Genomic DNA, 17517 nt, shown 5'->3' with positions numbered 1-17517 from the left:
ATTCACATGTGGTTAAGTGAAAACGCTATCTCCAGAATGCTGTAAAGTAGATCAACAGAATTAGAGTTTAGCATTTTTTTAGAGAGATGTAGGCAAGCTTCTCAACAATGAACACTTTATTTATTTATTTACTTTGGAAGAGTATTATCTTAGCAAAAATCTGCACTTCCATGAGCACTGCGTTCTTATTCTCTTTCCAGTTAAAGCAGGGAGTAAAGTCAGTATTGAAAAAGGGACAGGAAATGGAAAAATAGTTGCCAAACCTCAGGAATCTAGTATGCACTTAAAAATACATAATATTATCTTTGAAAGGCAGTTTAAAATGGTGAAGAACCCTACCCCTGAAACTGCACTGTCCAGTTCAAGTCATATCCCTGCCACTAACAATTCCCAGGACTTTGGCCAAAGTATTTCACTTTTGTGCCTCAGTTTTTGCATCTGTAAAATGGGAATACTAACAGTACCATATAAGGTAATTGTTAAGAGCACAAAGACCTCTGAGATTTATGAAGCGTTCATGATTTCTCCCATAGTACACTACCTTCTATGCTTATGGCTCCTAAGTGACCTAAAATTCACAAGAAGCAAAAAATATGTTTATTCCCTATTTAATGAGGGCTTATTCTATAAGTAATATGCTAGGTGTAGGGAAACAAAAATTAAATAAGTGCACCCCTTACTTTTCAGACCCTTGCAGTGGGGTAAGAAAACACACACACACACACACACACACACACACACACAAAATAACTATTATAAATCTAGTGCTTATAGGAAAAACACATCAATGTGAGGGGTATTTTGTTCTTGAATTGGCTGAGGAAATTATATTTGGCTTATATATGAAAGAAAAATTGGTGATTGGGCGTTGCAAATAGAAGAAATAGCACTGACAAAGATAGGAAGGTTCATGTCTTTGAAAGCGTATTTGCAAAAACAGCCTCATCTTTAGTTGATCATGTGCACGACAATCTAACTCATGTTATTTAAATACCCTAACAATGGGGACCATTTCATTTCTGTACAACCTTAGCAGATTATCTTACATTATAGTGCAAGTACAAGAAATATTTGGTGAATTGCTTTGAAATAAAAATGTGATTTAGATAAAAAGTGCTAAAGTATTTCACAGGAAGGAGTGGTTCATTGCATTCTGGGAGTCTCATGGAGATTTAAAATGGATTGGTATGGAATCAAGAGGGTTTTTTTAAAAGTTAATTTTGGGTAGAAAGGAGTCAAATGGAAGCAAACAGCATGAGAAAAATGCACTTTTAATATCACTCAAGTTATTTCTAGGGCTCTAGGAGACAATTAGAGAGATGTTCTGAACACTGGTTCTGGTTCTGTTATTCTTCTTTGGCCAATTATCTTTCCTTTCACCTTAAAGAAGTCCATGAGGAGCTCTCAACCAAGTGTCCTATTCACATTCTACAGGAATGGGCACAAGATCCAATATTGACCAATCAGGGCATGACATCTAACTGGCATCACTAATTATTCTGGGGAAGGGCAGGTGACAAAATGAACCAATCAGAATCACCCCTAAGATAATATAACATTATTATAATATATAGCATGTATATTATAATGTATGCTGGTTATGAGATGATCCTTTTCATTTTGGATAATGTACCATAACATTCTCACAACAAATGGGGAGAGTCTGTCTGATAATGAGGCTGGTAAATCAGGAATGGGAAGGTTCTATGAAATTTATGATATTCTGTCCTCAAAACTTCTCCAGCAGTTACAGTAGAGAATCACATAACTCTCTCTCTCTCTTCCCCTTCTTCTCTCCTTCCTCTCTCTCTCTCCCTCTCTCTCTTCCTCTCCTGTTGATTTGTATGTTGTTTCTACACGTTCAATTAGAAGACTCTTTCCCAGTATATGATGAGTGGCAAAAGTTGAGGAATCATCATTTTGGGAAACCATTATTTGGGAATCAGAGGTTCAGGTAATATGTGAACATAAATTCCTGCAGGTGTGGCCTTAAAAGCAACTGAGTAAAGAAGCCAGAAAACCAGAATTGAACTCATCATGAATAACTGACTGGTTAATGAGGCAGAATCTAATGTTGCTCTATTCTGTTAAACATACGGCCTCACACCAGGACATAAAAGTCATGCCACACAAATAACAAGCTACAAAGACTAAATACGTAATCTTAGTCTTTAATGGCCACTTACTATTTTCAATAATTTTTCACTCATTCATAATCCAGTCATTAACTTATTATTAGGGTATTCATTCAGTGAATAAGCTCACAGCCAATTTGAAGAATGTAGGAGAGATGGGATACATTCCAGAGAATGGGAGAGCTCATGGTTCTGGTACCAGTATATTAGAAATCATTCTCTTCAGTTTTCTGAAGTCCCCTGAAGCATATCTCTAGCCAATGTTTCTGTCAACTACTGTTCAAACAATTGTGCAATCTTCCACACTGTAGTGATGTCATGATGTCTTTCTGTTAGCAGTGTTGAATCCATATGAGTCTACAGAAACCTCAATTCTTGCCTCCTCAAAAGAAAGAATTCAACTGAGGGGCATAAGGCAAAGGGAGAGTCCAAGGCAAGTTTTAGAGCAGAAGTGAATGTTTACTAAAAGGTTTTAGAGCAGGAACAAAAAGAAGTAAGTCTACTTGGAAGAGGGCCAAGTGGGCAACCTGAGCTCAAGTGCATGGTTTGATTTTTGACTTGGGGTCTTATATGTTGGCATACTTCCGGGGATCGTGTCTCTCCTCCCTGATTCTTCCTATCTGCATGCGTGGTGACCTCCAGCATTTGTGAGGGGCCGTGTGCACAGTGTGTTTACTGACATTGTACGGATGCTCACTTGAGGCATTCTTTCCTTACCAGTCAAGTGTTCCTAGAAGAAGGTCACATACCAGTTAAAATCTACCATTTTTGCCTTTTAGTGTGCATGCTTGAGTCCACTCGCCCAACTCCTAAGACCTTATTGGGAAGCTGCTGATCACAACCTTCAGGTGTTTTCTATCCACTGGGAGACTGCCTGTTCCCTGGTGCCAGCTGCATCCAATTATTTTAGAGAGACGGTTCAACAACCACCTGACCATCACCTGATGATTACCTGACATTCCCAGGGGTGGTGGAAGTTCCTATCCTGCCCTGCTTATGTCTACCTACCCACCTACTCTAACACTTCACATGGTCAAAGGACTTGTACCAATTTCTAATTGCCCTCTGATCTTTACCATCTATTTCCTCAACCATATACTTGAAAAATAAGTTAACATGCAAACTGATACCCCTCTAGCTACTCTGTAACACATCCACATTATCTCTTGCACATCTTTTGTCAGCCTCGTAACTTAAAGAATATCCAGAGTATGAGTGGAGAAAGCAAAGCTCATAGTAAAGTGAATAAGATGTGTTGCACATTGCAGAACATCCTCAATTCACATTAACATGGTAGAACATCACTGCCTGAGGCTATTTATAACGTGGCTCGCCAAAACCCATCGCCCCAACTAACTGGCTGAAAGCACAAGTAAATAAAATAAATATTAAAGCATACTGTAGCATGTTGAGATACTATGTATAAACAAAAATATTGCAGAAACAAATAGCTTTTAACTAATCAGTGTTGTAGGGAGAGTCATTCCAAGGATATATGTGTTTTTATTACAAGTGAAGGAATTGCATTAAGAAAAACCTGAAGGTAGACAAGAATAAAGCTTTATGGAAAATAGTTAGAAACTCAGTTAAGTTAGAGTAAAAGGTGTGTGCAGGAGAGGAAAGACAAATATATTTGGAAAGACGTTTAGAGGGAGAAAGTTTTGGGTGTGCATTGCCAACCTACTATGTTGAAAAGATCAATGAAAATAATAGAAATTCACTCTCCTTGACCAAATTGACTTCACTCCAGTCATGTACTATACATATCTGCTTACTAGGCATATGCATATGATTTCACTCTAATCACTAGATCTAGGTATTGCTCACTTTTCCTCTATTAATGTGTGATACACAAGGTAGGAAAAAAGCTTAATGCAGACCCTGCACACTGAAACTCCCCAATCTTCACATTAACAGTATCAGAAATTTCAAGGCAAATTGATCTTCCAAAGCAAGACTCTTCTACTTAACAATACTTGGAATATATCAACCCCTTCTACACCCCCCAATGACGTAGTATATTTTAAACTCAACTAAAGGGACTGGTTGAGAAAAACTGAATGATTCCGTTTATGGAAAGACTTTAAAAATGTTTACTACATAGTTAACAAAAACAGACAAGAAGACAGTAAAAACATTTTACTGTGTGTCAGTCTCTTAAAACGTAGGTATATATGTCTTAATGTAAGGAGAAACACCCCCTCCCAAGTACATGTCTATATCCCTAGTAAAGATAGAAGTCAACTCATATTATATGATTCTCTCTCAATGACTTTATGTTGCAGTCAATACTACCAATTAGGAAAGATTATTATGCAGAATCCACCTAACAAAATCAGTAAAAAGAGAAGGTAGTATTCCATTTTGCAACAGTAAGTTTTGAATAATATCATAAATAAGCCTTTTGAAGATTACTCACAAAGAAATACAAAAAAGCTACTTTTTAAAGATTTTAAATATGTATCAACAATATAAATGAAAAATCCTCTCAATTTTGTATGACTACATTATCTTCAACATGGTATAAAATACACAATAAAAGCATGCTTTGCAGATTCAAAAACATTATGCTATATCTCAAACAACTTGGAGGAGATAGTATTAAATGACTTTAATGTGTCTAAGTACTGTGAAGGTACTGATGTCAAAGTCTCTTGTAAACAGTTTGTGTAAATTTTTTAATGAACAAAAGAGTAAATAAAATTCCAAATTAGTATTTTATTTTATATAATATGTCATTAGTATTTATGTGTAATAAATTATTAAATTTTCTAAATAGACATTAGATTTTAAAAATATATCACTAAAATTCATGTATTTGATTGCCCCAAAACTTTCTTTGAACTGTCTCCTTGAAAAAACAGGGCACTGCTTTTTATTCTATTCTGGCGTAAATGATAATTTTGGCTTCAATAAAATATAAGGCAGTTTGTGAAATTGTTATCCTCATTTTATGTATGAGAATAAAGAGTGTTCTCAGAAGCTTCACCAAGGTCATATGATTAGTAAATGTCAGATCCTAGAGTCAGTTTACCTGACTACAAAGCCTATGAATGTACCTCATTCTATTCTTTCTCTCTGGGAAAACAGAACCCATTCGTACAGGCAGGTAAGAGTGTGAGTGCATACATGTGCACAATGATTGTCATTCAAAATATTTATCAAACAGAATGTCAGAGGTATAACCAAACAGAATGGATTCCTGACAACTGGAATGACTGCAATGTGTAAATATGTGGTACAGCTGTATCGTGTGCCCTTAATGAGTATCAGTCATGTCTATGAGTGCACGTGCCTGTGTGTGCAGGCACACTCCCTTAGTTCAGGTGATATCTTAGGTGCATTCCCTCTAATTTCCTCAAATTCAATTTTAAGATCAAAACCTTTGTCATCAACTAAGGACCTACTATCTATGTTCCAGACACACTGTTCTTGATGTTTATTACAAATGTTCCAATTATACCCCATACACTCCCTTTAAAGATGCTATGAGAATGTGAATTTAGCTTTGTCCTTCATGTCCTCTTCTGGCATTAAACCTTTTTTGGCTACAGATGACCAGGTTAGACTCAGTTCTAGGGTCTTAGTTGCTACATCTTTCTCTTCCCCTACCAATCCGTTTGTTTCTTTCTGTTGTCTGTGTGTCACAGAAAGCACATGAACTCCCACTGCATAAATCCCACTATTATACTGAGGGCTAAATTGAATATTTCTTTAATCTCATATCATTTCTTTTTCTTAACCTTTGATGCTTCTTTCTTTGGAAGCTGCTTTCTCCTACACATTCTCCCTTTGAAAATAGGGGCATTTAATCTCACTGCCATTCCTTTAGCTCTTTCTTACTCTCTGATACTGTCTGAATATTTGTATTTCACCAAAATTCATATGTTGAAATCCTAATCCCCAAGATGATGGTATTTGGAGGTGGGGTCTTTGGGAGGTAATTAGGTCATTAGGGTGAAGCCCTCATGACTGGGTTTCATGTCCTTCAAATAGAGGCCTCAGTGAGTGAATTTTCTCTTCCACCACATGAGGATACACGGAAGGTGTAATCTCCGAATCAGGAAGTGGGTCCTCATGAGACATCACATATTCTGATGCCTTGATTTTGGACTTTCCAGCCTCCAGATCTGTGGGAAGAAAACTTATTTTATCTGTGAGCCACCCAGTTATGGTCATTTATTACAGCAGCCCAAACAGTCTAAAACACCCTGTATCTCTTTGAAATGATTCTCATTATAATAGTCACAAGCTAAAAAAACAAAAACAAAAAAAAGAAGCCACTCTCAGGAGCAAGAATAGGATATCATTCCTTTAAAATGAATAAAGATATACATATCCCTTTTCATTTTTCTTTAAAACATTGTTTTAGTTATCTCTTCCTTGTGATTTTCTTACATGCATACCCCTTAAGGTATTATCTAGACCTTCACTTGCTTTGGAGCAATGAACACAGATAATGGCCTTTGGAAATTTAGATTTTCTGGTACCTATCTCCTAACTTGTATACTTGTCTCTCTTTTTTCTTCCTACTGGTGAACAATATTACATATTAGATTAGAATGAGGTTATCATTACTAATTAGCAGTATAGCTCTCTAAGTTTCAGTTTCTTCACAGTAAAACAGACATAATAATACCTCCCTTTGTATTTAGGTGTGAGGCTAAAATAAATAACAGATACATAATGCTTAATAAGTGTGAGCATCTACTTTAATTATCATTTGTCATTGTTCTACTTTCTCAGCTTTCTCCTCTTCCTTCTCCCTCTCCTCCTCCCTCTCCTACTCTACTTTCTCTTTCTTCTTCTCCTCCTCTTTCTCTTTCTTGTCTTTTTCCTTCTTCTCCTCTGCTTTATTCTCTCTCTCCTCTTTCTTCTCCTTGTGCTATTCTGCAGAGTTAATGTTAAATTTATCTGCTGAATTTGCTTGACCTTGCACTGATGATATTTACCAAGTAAACTTGTCTAGTTCTCCATATATGGTTTCTGCTCTAAGATATAACTTGTACTCTGACCAATTTAGTCCAGTATATTTATTCAACTTGTCCAACACCCAAAAACATTGAGTTTTGTGCCAAGCACCGTTTTAAGCTCTCATGATTATACCAATGGAAAAAAAAAAAAAAAAAAAAAAAAAAAAAGATCAGCCTCTGAACTCAGAGAACTGTAATGGGTAGAGAAGGAGACATACATAAGCATATAGAGGATGATACGTAATGATATGATTTGTTTCTGTGTCCCCACCCAAATCTAATCTTGAATTGTAATCCCCACATGTCAGGGGAGAGATCTGGTGGGAGGTGACTGGATCATGGGGACAGTTTCCCCATGCTGTTCTCAGGATAGTGAGGGAGTTATCACAGGAGCTGATGATTTTAAAAGTGTTTGGCAGTTCCCCCTTTGCTCTCTCTCTCTCCTGTTGCCATGTAAGATGTGCCTTGCTTCCCTTTCTCCTTCCACCATGATTGTAAGTTTCCTGAGGCCTCTTCAGCCATTTGGAACTATGAACCAATTAAACCTCTTTTATTTCTAGATTACCCAGTCTTTGGTGATATCTTTACAGCAGTCTGAAAACAGACACATAATAATGAGGGAAAAAAGCGGGGTAAAGAAGGCAAACGGCAATACATAGCAAATGATATCTATCATGTCTCAAAGACCTTACAGCCTAGTTGTGTGACAGATGAGTAAATAGACAACTATTAAGCACTGTGATAAATACTCTGATAAAGATGTACCCAAGGTATTAAGGGAACAAAGAGAGGGAGCACTCAATCCAGCCTGGAAGGACTAAATAAGGTTTCTGGGAGGAGGAGAATCCTTATCTTAGCCCTAAAAGGACAAGCACAAGTCAATAATATTAAAAGATATACAAGGAAATTTCAGAGCAAGCAAATGATGCAAAGGCACAAAACAAGAAAAAACAAAAAACAAGGTGTAAAAGAAAAAGAAGAAAATGTGCAAAACATTAAGAATATGTAAATTCATTACAGTTATAGGGCTATAGAAAAACCTTACTGAAGTTCAATATAAGCACCCCTACCTTAGTACATATCTACCCTTCTCTTTTTTCTTTTTTCCTTTCTTTTTCTTTTTATTTCTTTTTTCTTTCTTTCTTCCTTCTTTCCTTTCTCTCTCTCTCTCTCTCTCTCTCGCTCTCACTGTCACTATCACTCTCGCTCTCACTCTCACTCTCTCCTTCCTACCATCCTTAATTCTTTCTGTCTGTCTTTCTGTGAATAGCAGTAAACTCTGTTTCCCAGTGTCATATACTTACAATAAGGCAGTTACTCTCTTCAGTTGAGGAGTTGACATGTGTGTCAGGACTAGCCAGGCACAGTATTCTATACAATAATTTTTCAATCCAAGCTGAGTCTGAATTACCTTTTTATGTCTCCTTCAAATTCATAGGTTGAAACCAAATCCTGAGTGATGGTATTAGAAGGGCTTTGAGAGGTGATAAGGTCAGGAGGATGACCTTCATGAATAGAATTAGTACTCTTGTAAAAGAGATCTCAGAGAGACTCCTCATCCCTTCCAACAGATGAAGTTACAGTGACCAGACAGCATCTATGACAAATTGGGCCCTTATCAGATCTCAAATTTGCTCACACCCAGATTTTGGACTTCCCATCCTCCAGAACTATAAGAAATAATATTTCTGTTGTTTATAAACCACTTAGTCTATGATATTCTATTACAGCAACCTGAACAATATAAGACAGAAAATTGGTACAGGAAGTGGTGTGATGCTGCAACAAATATCTAAAAATGTGGAAGTGGTTTGGGAACAGGGTGATGAGTAGACTAGAAGAGGTTTGAGGTGCATGCTAGAAAAAGCTTACATCAGCACAAAGGGACTTTAAAGGCAATCTCGGTGAGCCTTCAGAAAAAAAAAAAATAGTAGAGCTGCAGAGAAAATCTCCATCTTCCTTTAGAATATGTAAGTAGGCCAGATGCGGTGGCTCACACCTGTAATCCCAGCACTTTGGGAAAATGAGGAGGGGGGATTACTTGAGGTCAGGAGTTCAAGAACAGCCTGGCCAACATGGTAAAACCTCATCTCTACCAAAAAAAAAAATCACAAAAATTTGCTATGCATGTTGGCACGTGCCTGGAGTCCCAGCTACTAGGGAGGCTGAGGCAGGAGAATTGCTTGAACCTGGGAGGTGGAGGATGCGGTAAGCTGAGATCATACCTTTGTACTCCAGCCTGGATGACATAGTGAGACCCTGTGTAAAAAAAAAAAAAAATTCGAAGTAATCCTGAGTAGAGCTTTTGGTGGAAATATGGATAGTAAAGACCACTCTGATAGATCTCAGATAGAAGTTAGAAGCATGTTATTGGACAACAAAGGAGAGATCATCTTTCTTATAAAGTGGCAAATAAGTATGCTGAATTATCCTGGTGCCATGGTGTTTTATGTAAGGCAGAACCTGCTAGTTATAAAATTGAATATTTGCCTAAGAAAATACTTATACAAAATGCTGATAGAGTGACCTGGTTTCTCTGGACTGTTTACAGTGAAGTGTGAGAAAACAGAAGGAACTTACGTATGCAATTATTCATCAAAAGAGAAGTAAAACTTTAATATTTGGGAAATCCTTGGCCTGCCAATATTGAAAGGAAAAAGAAAGCCTGTTCAGGAGAAAACACAAAGGGTATGGCCAAAGGACTATCAAATGAGATTGTTTAATCATCTAAATGGAAGCTAGGAGCTTTTGTCTAAGACAATGGAAGAAACCTTTCCCCCTCACCCCTGTCCCAAGGCAATTGAGAGATTATCAGAGGAGCCACCATGCATGAGTACCTCACATCACAGGCTCTGCTCTTTGCATTCTGGTTCCATGCTCCTCATCCCCGCAAGCTGTGGCTTTGGCAGGCTCAGGTACCATGTGGGCCACAGTGGTTGCCCCTTAAGAAGACAGAGGCATTTGACTGTATTCATATGGCACCATTTCTGCTGCTGCACAAGTCACAGGGCTGTGGCTGCCTCCATGTAGATTTTGAAGGATGGAGCTCCTCTCTTACCAGCGATGAAGAGGGGCAGGGATCGCTACACACAATGGATTGCTATTTAAACTTTAGTTAATTAATTTTATTTTGAAGTAATTAAAAATTAGATAAAATGTCTTTCATACTTATCATCACTTTAAAATTTCTTAAAATATTTACAACTTTATGTACATTTAACTTTTTGTCTGGGATCATATGTCATTTGCCTAAAGAAATTTTTAGAAATATCTCTTTCAGTGGAAGTTACTTGTAATGATTTCTCTTAGCTTTAGTGTTTTAAAATTCTTTATTTTATGTGAAGACTTTTAAAGCATATTTATAGAAAAATTCATATAAATGTGTATAAAATAATACATATTAAATTATGTATATAATATAGACATGACATAGGCATATTATGTATCTTTTTTCTTCCCTGAAGTACTTTTAAGTTGCCACTCCATTGTCTTCTGGCTTTCATAGCTTTAATTACAAGTCTCCTGTAATTCATCTATTTGCTTCTTTGTATTCATCGTGTCTTTTGTTTTTTCTCACTAGCTTCCATCAAATTTTTGCCTTTGTCTTACATTTCCAAAAGTTTTAATATGGTATCTATAAGTGTTCTTTTTTATTTTTTGGTATTATTTTGCTTGATATAATCCTACTCTCTTAGATCTGTGATTTGATGTATTTTGTTAGTTTTAGAAAATGTATATCACCCTCATTTTCTCTTACTTCTCCTTCTGGAATTCCAACTTACATCTTAGACCTTTTGAAATTTTCCCATGGGTCTTGTATGTTCTGTTCTTTTTTGTTTTTCCCTCTCTCTCTCTTTTCTTTGTGCTTCAGCGTGGGTTATTTCTATTGATTTATCTTTGGGTTCACTGATTTTTTTCTCCCCTGGCCATACTGAATCTACAGATGAGCCCATCAGATGTTTTTGTTTTCATCTCTGGTGCTTTGTTTATTTGTTTGTGTGTTTCTTAGGATTTTCATTAGCCAAAGGATTATAGTTTCCATGACTCTTGAAATTTCCAATCTGTTTATGCATGCTGTTTATCTTTTCCTCCAGAAATTTTGACATTTTAATCACTATTATTTTAAATAAATAGTTGGAAGAGTTCAACATCTGGATCACTGAATCTGATTCTATTAATTGTTTTGTCTCTTGATATTTTATTTTTTTGGCTTTATTATATACCTTTCAAGTTTTGAGTAAATATACTTTGTGTTTAGAACACTGTAAACATAAGTAAATAGCATTCTCTTGACTTTTGGTTTCTGGGGGGGGGGGTTTATATACTTGGACTAACCACACTTTGACTTTTATTTGTTTAAAAATTTTAGCTGAATTCTACGTAAGCCACTTGTATCATACTACAAGCCTTTTATCTCATACTTTGCCACTAATGAATAAGTGTTTGTGTCTCACCTGTCAGTAGAAAAAATTGTCTTTCCTTGTATTTTAATCTATGTGGATGATCTCTAGCTTTATGTTTTACTGATTTGGGGGAAAATTATTATTTTGTACTTTGTCCTGTACAAAGTATATGTAAGCCTGAAGTTGTCTGTGACCATCTTGTGACTGAGTAGGAAAACCTTGTGTGATAATAAGGTTAACACAAGAATTTAGTACTGAGAGAACAGAGAAAAAGATGGATTCATTTTTATTAAAGTAGGCTGAACAATACTCTTCCCAGTTTTCATATTTTAGGTGAAAATGTAAACTCTCTCATTTATGCTTTTAATAAATATTTCTGGAGAACACATGTTGTTTCAATAACCACTCTATGTACTAGTGTAACAAGTTTAAAAATCCAGGTTCTCACTTCAAGAAGCTCATAGATTTGGAGGACAAACATATTTCATATTTTAATTCAACTTGGTAAATGCTTTAAGGAAATATGGAGCAAACAGCTATGGAAATATGGAACACAGTGAACAACTGCATACAGAAGGCATGAAATGGATGATACAGACATTTGAGTTGGATTTTAGATAAGAATTCTTAGCTCTGTTATGAAATATTCAGAAAAGAACTTTATTCAGAAGAAACAGAAGTTGAGAAAGTAAGAAACTATAAAAAGTCTGTTATGTCCAAGGACTATTTAGAAGTTTAACATGGCAGAAACACAGGAAGCATGGACAAGAGGAGGATGTGTATTGAGTAGGAGTCATGTATGGAATAGAACTTCAAAGGAATTCAAGATTGTGTATTTTGTTATTATTATTGATTTTTTGATACTATATATGGGATGCACAAGTACTTGATAATACTTGCTGGGTAAATAGATGCAAGTACAATACGTTTAAGCTGAATATCTCGTTTTTCCCTCAAGGATCAGTCTTCCCCTTTTTATAGAACAGGTAATTTATGCCCATTCTCTCTATCTTTTTTATCCTCTAGTAATTTCCTATTCCCATCTCTATTGAATGTTAAATTTTAAAATTCGTTTATATCACCTGAGTGTCTGTATTTGGAGATGCTCATGGTAATTGAAAAAGCTGGAAATTCTGACTAAGATTCTTAAATGGTAGTGATAGCCTGGGACTAAGGAGTGGTTTCCTCCTTTAAGAAGGTGATGTGCAGTCTCCATTGCTTCACAATGCTGACTTTAATTTGTAGGATTTAGAGTTTTCTATCTTTGCTCTGTTATCTTCCAAAGCCCCTCCTTTCTATCTCCTTTTCACTATTCCCAAGCCTTATGCAGGTCATTTTGCCTGAGGCATTGTACCTGCCAGGACTGTTTTTAAATGCTCAAAATTAATGCCATCCCACAAGTTAGAGTTTACAAGACACATTCGGGATTTTATTTGTCACTCATTTGGAGAAGTGGGCATAGCAGATATGGAAGGTCTTCCCTTTATGCATGTGTGTTAAATATGTACAGAAACTGAAGTCTATATCACAGAGCTGATGAATACTAAAATTGAGCTAGAAATTCCCCTCTTTTGTCACTTAGTTGCAGACTCTTTCCTCCAAAACACCAGGTTTCAGATTCTCAGCTATTCTTTATGTAACTCTGACCATCACTAAGCAGTCCATTCTTCTCAATAGTCTCCCACCTCCCTGCCTTTCCCCAGGTTTCCACACATTTTTGGTTTCCTTGCTCTATCTTTCTCACTAACATGAGGTAGCCTGGAATGAAGAGAATGTAAGTTGTTTTTTGTAGTTTCAACATTTCTGCTCCCTCCCCCTCCAAAATCAATAAAAGCTGCTGAGTTTATGAATTTAAAAGTAGAATTTAGGCTAGTAATTATAGCTTTGGAGTTGAAGAATTTTCAATTTTTTTTTTTTTCCCTAGAATTACCATCTTGAAGTAGAAACCTGAATTCCCTATCTTCTTCTTCTAGTATTTTCACATGAGAACTACAAATTTATTTACACAGCATGCCTAATAACCATTAGCAGGATAAGTAAGGAAAGTCAGTTGACATATTATTTGAGTCTGTCTTTCAAAACATAATACCACACCGTATGGATTCTCAAAGGAATCAGAATGTTGCCTTTTAAGCAAGACAGGTTTTTAATAAAATATTTTCTCTCCTACACAGAGGAAAATTAAAAATTCAGACAAAATCAAGTCAAATAGGAATAATGCAAAGATTTGCCATTTGAGTGGAATAGGGGTAGCTCACCTTTTAAATAACATTATTTATGAATTTGACTTTGGCTGGTCTGTGATTAAATCTTTTTTTTTTTTTTCTGGCCAAATATTTGTGACAGGAAAAATGGGATTTTTTTTTAATTATTATTATTTTTTTTACCTAGTTTGATACTTCCAGAAGTATATTAAGTAGAAAGAACTGACCTCATGAATTGAAGGGACATCACATTCAGAAATTCATGGGGTCATTCACAGCAGCCCTCCTTACTTCCCTGAGCTCTTCTACACCACTGATGATGTTTCTCTGTTGGAGGAGATTACGACATGGTACAGATGAAAATATGAATTGATCTTTCTCTTTCGTCACTAAAAAGATAAACAAGTATAGTGTCCAAAGCAATACTTTACATCCAATAAAATTATTCAGGGTACTATATTTTACAAAATTTATAATTTTATGTCAGAAGGTTAAGAAAGGCTATAGGTGATTTCTTCACTTAGAATAGTTTAAGGATGCAGAGTAAGCACGAATATGGATATGTGTAATGGCATCTGGCATCTTTTATTCTCATCACTTTATCACCTCCATACCGTTTCGACCTCATACTGGTATCTTCTCTGAGGTCTTGATAAGGTGCCACAAAATCAGGCCAACCTGTGATATCAAAGTGAATCACTCCTGTATATTGGATGGATAAGTTATGTCATGCTTTTGAAAGTAATAGTAATAGTCTAACTTGATTGATTGATTGAACCATAATACATTTCTGCTTCAGCCTCTTTGAGTTGTATTTTTGGCCATTGTGTGATTCATCCAGCCTTTAGAGCAATGGGCAACACACAGTTGGTTCTCAGCAAGTATATACTGATTAAAGTTTGAAAGATAAATTTGGAGAGAATTATCATTGAGATCCAAGGGATAGGGAGGTGGAATATATTTCCCCCACTGGGTCTTTCTTAACTCTAAAATTCTATGGGTGACTGCTTTCCAGGACACCTCTTGGAGGCTTCTTTGAACTCATGTTCAGAACATTCTGGAATGGCTTAGGCATCTCTCTTCTGTTCATTCATCACTATCCTTGGCTCATTGCTGTGTAGTAAGCTGAGTCTGTAAATCTCTCTTTCAGCAGCCTCAGGCATGGGAAGTTGGCCCATAGAAGTTCCAAAAGAAAAAAAAAATTACCCAGCATTTAAGACACAAAGCAGGAAGCCAAACTAACGGAGGAATGTCCTCAGCTTTCACAGGAAATTAATTTCACTCTGCCTTTATAAAAAGTAACAGATTTGACCCCTTGTCCCTCCCTACCACCTTCTTAGCTAACCTGATGGAGGCCATGGGAGAGCCAGGGAGACAGGCTCAGGCAAGGAAAGACAGGTCACTTTTCAAGAAAATGATCATTAGAAACCAGTTGGTCTCAGTCAGAGGCCGCCAAGAATAGTTAAATCTAGTGAGGAGCTGAATTGGACAATTTCGAGTGAAGAAACTCATAGCTGTTACTAATGATTACAGAAGCAAAGTCTTTGTTTCTGATAAGAAACAACAGACTGGGAAGAAAAATTAGGTTCAGGCTGCTTTTCTCACTGTGCCTATTTATCAAAGGAAGTTCAGATATTGTATGTCAATACTTTGATTCTATTTTGATGCTGTTTGGGGACTGAAAGGTTAAAAAAGGCTGAAAGACTACCCATGGTCCTAGACACTGAAGTCTAGGCCTGAGGCCAAAACCTCCCAAGAACTGATTCATTTGCATTTTTCCTTGCAGCTCATGGCAGCCAGAATCTGGTGGACCAGCCCAGAAAACTGACTGCTGAGTGCCCTGGGGCATCTCCAATAACCTGGATCCAGCCCTGCTGAGCCAAACAGGAACATGTTCAGATGTAAGGTTAGACCAACCAAGGATCAAAGCATTATGATGAATAAAGGGCCCAGGTGATAGGATACCACCTGCGGTCAGTGCACAGGACAGGCACTTAAGTGAGGTGGCAGCCCAAACTGGGAAGAGTTTGACCAGCCCAAACCCTGAAGGAATTACTCATGCCTCATCTAGGGTGCCTCTGTGAGATCCATGAGGCCTGTGGCCACTTTTCTGCAACTTTTCATTCTGTCTTCAGTGCCTCGCACATTGCTTGGCAGGCATATTTGTTGATTACATGAAAAATGGCTGAATGAATAAATCACTGCCTCTACTGCTTCTGACAAAAAAAAAAAAAAAAACAGAAAATATTTAATACTCTGTGATCAAGAAAGAATGAATGAATGACTGCATTTTATAAAGAGAAAGAAAATATTAAAGCTTCATGATCAAGATGGAGTTGGAAAATGTTTTTAGAGCGCTTCAATAAAGAAGTGTTTCCTAACATCAGCACACCATTGTGTTGTTTTGGTTTACAAAGAGCTTTAGCATTTAACATACGATTTGCTCATTATAATCTTAGGTGTCAGGCAAGCCAGACATTCTTTCCTTTATTCATTCAATCAATACGGAAGTTCCTGTTGTTGCCAGTCAGGTTGCTAGCAATTTGGCATACAGACCTGATTAAGATGTAATCTATTTCCCTGCCCTCAGAAGCTCAGAGTCAAGTGAGGGATACACACACACACACACACACACACACACACAACTACAATAAAATATTCATTCAGACAAATAATTATGATAAAATGTGGCGAGCTTTAATGGAGGAACCAAGAAAGGATATATAAGTCATTGAATATTGAATAATTTGCCTCCCGGGGCTGGAAAAGGTTCATGAAAGTGATGAAGTTAAAGGTAGAAAAGAAATTTGGCAAATATCCAGAGGTGAGGGAAGGCTTTCCAGAGAAAGAATAAATACCAGCCATTGTTTGATACAATAGAACAGAACATACTTGTTGAACGGTGGCAGAATTTGAGACTAGAAGTTTGAGGCCAATCATCAAGGGTTTGGAAACATCAAGTCTGAAACTTCTCTTGCAGACCACGGGAGTGATTTAAAAATGGTAATGGGGAGGTCGGTATAAGGTGTTCAGATTTGCATTTTATTTTCCTGATTTTCCAGAAGGGGAATCTGAGCAATAAAAGTTAAATGACTTTTACTGGGTCATAGGGAGAGTAATAGAAGAGCCACATTTTTGCTGGGCTGGAAATAAAATGCCAAGTATAGACTTCCTGCTTGTTGCTTAATCAGTAGAGACAACTTTTGTCATGTGGAAAAAGAGTTCATTATAATCAGACTGGAAATTCATGTACCTGAAAATCTTTAGAAGGGAAAACGTAGGGGAAGGAACAAGATGGAATTGCAGATACAAAACAATTCTTATCAGTCTGAGTCTGTTTTACATTTTGTTCCAGACTCTGCAAATTAGCACTGACACAATGAATCTTTGTAAATTAATGAGGGTAACAGCGGGAAAGAATCAATCAGCCACTCTTGTTCCAAAACCCTCCTTGGTAATAACCTGATATGAACCTTGGAGTCCTGACCCCAGACTAATAGCTTGCTTTGTACCCTTTGAACAAAACAATTAAATAATCACATTCCTCTTGGTCCAGCTTCCTGAATGTATTAATTAGATTAAAACACAACTTGTCAGGGTCCTTCAAGAGGAAGGGGTTTGCTGAATTCGTTTTATCTTGCCCTCCAGCTTCCAAAGGCATGTCCTGCTTTCATGCAGTGGGAGCTTGTTACCTGCCTAGGCAAGCAACTTTGCCACACACCTGGTCTCATTCCTTCTAGACCTGCCCCCACATGCATCCTCTCACCTGGACACCACCACCCAGGGCATTTTTCTTCCTCTG

At 36.9% G+C, this 17517-nt stretch overlaps 1 long non-coding RNA gene across 2 annotated transcripts in view; it reads right to left on the bottom strand.

Annotated features, from left to right (window-relative positions):
- Window positions 1-17517, bottom strand: part of LOC105492802 (uncharacterized) — a 323274-nt gene that overhangs the window by 175174 nt on the left and 130583 nt on the right. The window contains exon 2 of one of the 2 annotated variants that reach the window (XR_011606738.1): window positions 13943-14042. The exons of the other annotated variant lie outside the window; for it this stretch is intronic. This is a non-coding gene — a long non-coding RNA (uncharacterized lncRNA). The remainder of the gene's footprint in view (window positions 1-13942; window positions 14043-17517) is intronic. 2 annotated transcript variants of the gene reach the window in all.

The sequence above is a fragment of the Macaca nemestrina genome, chromosome 8, assembly GCF_043159975.1.
Source record: "Macaca nemestrina isolate mMacNem1 chromosome 8, mMacNem.hap1, whole genome shotgun sequence".
Taxonomy (NCBI): Eukaryota; Metazoa; Chordata; class Mammalia; order Primates; family Cercopithecidae; genus Macaca; species Macaca nemestrina.
This window is presented reverse-complemented; position numbering and strand designations above follow the sequence as displayed.